The sequence below is a fragment of the Zalophus californianus genome, chromosome 8 (assembly GCF_009762305.2).
Source record: "Zalophus californianus isolate mZalCal1 chromosome 8, mZalCal1.pri.v2, whole genome shotgun sequence".
Lineage (NCBI taxonomy): Eukaryota > Metazoa > Chordata > Mammalia > Carnivora > Otariidae > Zalophus > Zalophus californianus.
Genome location: NC_045602.1, coordinates 81,954,251 through 81,958,244, shown reverse-complemented (window position 1 = coordinate 81,958,244; position 3,994 = coordinate 81,954,251). Strand labels below are relative to the sequence as shown.

Sequence of the window (3,994 nt, the reverse complement as noted above, 5' to 3'; positions counted from 1 at the left end):
AATAAATTCATGAATTCACAAATGAATGGTTGTAGGACTAGTTGAATACTAAATGGAATAAATTGGGCTGAAGGAGGGAAATCAAACACTCAGCAAGACAGTGAATGAGGGCAAAATATTCTGTGAATTATTCCTAATGTCTATTTTCTATCATAAATTCTTTAAAAGTGCATTTATAAACTTGTGACTTTTACATGTTTGCAACAGATTTCATTAAGTCCCTTTCTTCCCTGCTCCCCGTATCTATGCCATTTGTCAAGTAATTTTGCAAAGGTCGCTAACTGTGGGCAGGGCACACTTCTCACTTCAGCTCTGGTTTCAACCAGGACAGATGCTTTGGTCCACAGGTGAAAGTAACACAGTGTTTGTCTGAGTCTCAGACTCTCGAGGCCTTGCATCTTTCTATTGGTCCTTTTGTGCCTCAGCCATCGCCATTAGAAGAATATGGCTGTGCCCACCTACTGATTCCAGGAAGAGAATATGAGACCCATGGAGCAGAAAGAGCCCAGCCAAGACACTTCAGCTGAACCCAGCCTAGATCAGCTGAGCCCAACTGACCTCTACCCTTGGTTGCTATATACATATGCTTATTGTTTTAAGTCACTGTGTTTTAGGATAGTTTTTTATACCAAATTTTTATGATGGCAATAACTGCCTGGCATATTTGTCACTTGAATATTTGGGTATAGCTATTCCAGAGAATGGTTATGATATGTACTTGCCCCAGCTCATTAAGAAATAATAGTTTGGGAAAAAATGTTTAGAGTACATATATCTAACTAAAGAGTTGAATCCAAAATACATAAAGTGCTCACTTCGGCAGCACATATACTAAAATTGGAATGATACAGAGCAGATTAGCATGGCCCCTGCACAAAGATGAATGCGAATTTGCAAAATACATAAAGAACTCATAAGAAAAAATACAAACAACCCAATTTAAAATAACAGAAAAAAAGCCCACACTTGAACACATATTTTACCAAAAAAGTACACAAAATAGCCTATAGGCACATGGAAAGGTATTCAATATCATTAGCCATCAGGGGATGCAAATTAAAACCACAGTAAGATACCATTTCACACACACTAGGGGGGCTGTTATCAAAAAAAAAAAAAAAAAAAAAACCCTGACAAAACGAATGTTAGTGAGTATCAGAAGCAACTAAAAGTCTCATCTATTGCTGGCAGGAGTATAGAAATGTCCAACCATGCTGGAAAACTCCTTTGCAATTTCTCATAAAGTTAAACTTACCCCATGACCCCAAAATTTCACTTCCAGGTGTTACACCAGTAGAGTAGTATAGACTTTATGTAAAGTAAAGAAGTAAAGACTGTATGTCCACAGAAAGACTTAGAGAAGAATGTTCATAGTAACCTTATCCATAACTGCCTCAAACTGGAAATGACCCAAATAACAATCAACAGGTGAATGGATAAACACACTGTGGCAAACTCAAACAGTGAAATGCTTCTTAGTAAAAACAAATGAACTATTGACATACACAATAATTTGGATCAACTTCAAAAACATTATATCAAGCACCCCCACTAAAAAACACAAATTTTATGATTCAATTTATATGAATTCCATACAGGCAAAACAAGTCTATGTGTTAGAAACTAGTGTTTCTCTCTCTCTCTCTCTTAGTGGAAATAGTGCAAAACTGACTATAAAGAAGCTTGAAAGGATTTTCTGGGGTTTGGGAGAATGTTTTCTATTTCCACAGATAGTTAAATAGGTGTATATGATTAACAAAACTCTTCAGAACAAATATTTAAAATCTATGTATTGTATGTAAATTATGCAGCTACATCCTTAAAGATTGTTCTGGCCAAAGGGGATGGGGAGAATATATACATAGATGAAAAAGAAAGAGACACACACATACAGAGAAAGAAAGAGAAATAATCAAAACTTAAGACTACACTTCAAGTTGCAGTGTTTTACAACCATTTGATAAGGGAAGATGCTCTCCATACACACAATTTAATAACAAAAAGAAATCGTACTTTCTACAGGGACCATTTGGTGTTTGTGAAAGAATGGCTGCTACAGATGGTCCTGAGGTAGCCACAGTGAGATCTCCTGAGGACCCACGCTGCAGTAAGAACACTGAAGCCCACAGAGAACACAGGAGACCACAATTTTGGCACAGCAAGACATTGCTGTACAAGGTAGCATGTGATAGGCAGACCCTTGAGGCCAACATGGCACTTTCCTGCCTAACAGTGCACACACAGAACTGTCAAGATTTCAGGCGTCCTTGAATTGAATGGCTTTCTCCTGGACTCTATACCGGACAGAACATCAGACCATGCGCATCTAGAGTACCTACTTACTCAGCAGATATGTTTATTTGGTACCGTCTTTGGTGCCAGTGTTGGGAAGGGACAAAACCTTTTCCCCTCTAGCTTCCTAGGTTTTCCAGCTGGAGTCTGAAAATAATCTGACAAAATTCAGATGAACAAGAGAAAAACAGAATTTATTAACATGGACAGCATACATGCACATGGGAGATACTCAGTGATGAGTGACTCAAAGGGGTGGTTTGAATTTGGGCTTACGTGGCTTCTTAACAAAGAAGGACAAATTTGTAGGGAAGTGACAAGACACAGGGAAAAGGGTTTTCAGGCTTCTAGAGGAAGGTGACTACATGGGAGAAACTAAGAGAAAAAGGAGGGCCATCTTAGCAAAGTTTGTTTGTGCAGTTTCAGTTTGGTGCCAGGTTTCCATCTTCTCCTTGGCCATAGAGCTTCCTTGGGAGAGGGCACTTGGGGCAGTTTTCATTTTCAGAAGCTTCCGCTATGAGTCAGACAAGAGAAGCTCTGAGAAGCCTTCTTTCTGCATCTCTTGATTCTCCTTATACCAAAGCTATATATCTGGGGGTGGCATATTCTGATCCTCCACACTAGCTAGTAAGCCGAGATGAAAGTATTTATTTTTAGGGCTAAGTCCTTATTTTTACTAATCTTGGAACCCGGAGATCAACAAACTTCAGTTCTCCTCACTATGTTCCATGTGCCAAAACTGAATACCACTTCATACCATGGTATAACAGTTTTGTTTAAAAATGCACCAGTCTTTAACGAGAGCTGATAATACTGCACTCTAGATGGGTTCATGCTAATCAATTTTTTTTGTAATTTAGATTTAATACTTTGCATAATACCATAGATGAATTCCTGAGGAAACTGTATATGTCATGATCAAATCATGTTCATGCACTGGAAAGACTCACTATTTAACAGATTCAGTAGAGGAAAATTAGATGGGACCTCTCTCTATACAATTGTGCCAGCGTCCCTGATTTCAAGCAGAAGGAATACATTGATTTTCTCCAAGAGGAAATGGTTGCATTGGAGAGATAGCTGGGGCTCAGGGCAGTAAAAGCTTATGTTCCAAACCAGACCATGGCCACAGAGCTCTGGAGTGTTGTGTGGTAAGAACCACAGTCACAGCGCAAGCACCAAATACTCACACAGCAGCTCCCACCAAGACAGCTGTGGCTTCAACCAGCGCCCTCACTCTTGGGTCATTCTCCTAAACATCAGCGTCCCCCAGAATTTCCAAATGTCCAAAGGACTGTCATGGTACCCCCTGCATGGGACCCCTTGCTTTGACCCCACAGTTTTCATAGAGAGATGTGGATTCTACCACCTACCCCAAAGACGCAGGAAGGTACAGTTCCCCAAAGGGCAATCCTTGGGTGCCTGGGAAAGGTGAAAAGGACTGACAATGGGGGCTGGCAGCCCCAAATTGACAAATGTCAACTACAATTTTGTTCACAGTTGAAGAGTTTCAAGTTGATTCAACATGAAGATATGGTTTCTTTTACCTATAAGACTGGCAAAAATTAAATCATCCACAGTGAGTATTATTACTAAGAGTGCTGGAAAGCAGTCTACCCTGAGGGTTGGCATGTAAACTGATAAAATTTATTTAGGGAGCAATTTGGCAATTTCTATCAAATTTCACTCTAGGTATTCTCTT

General features: G+C 39.6%; 1 non-coding gene across 1 annotated transcript; it reads left to right on the top strand.

Annotated features, from left to right (window-relative positions):
- Positions 1 to 807: 807 nt before the first annotated feature.
- LOC113938776 lies at positions 808 to 915 on the top strand. Its single transcript, XR_003524983.1, has one exon. It is a non-coding gene; the product is annotated as a U6 spliceosomal RNA (small nuclear RNA).
- The last annotated feature ends 3,079 nt before the right edge of the window (positions 916 to 3,994 follow it).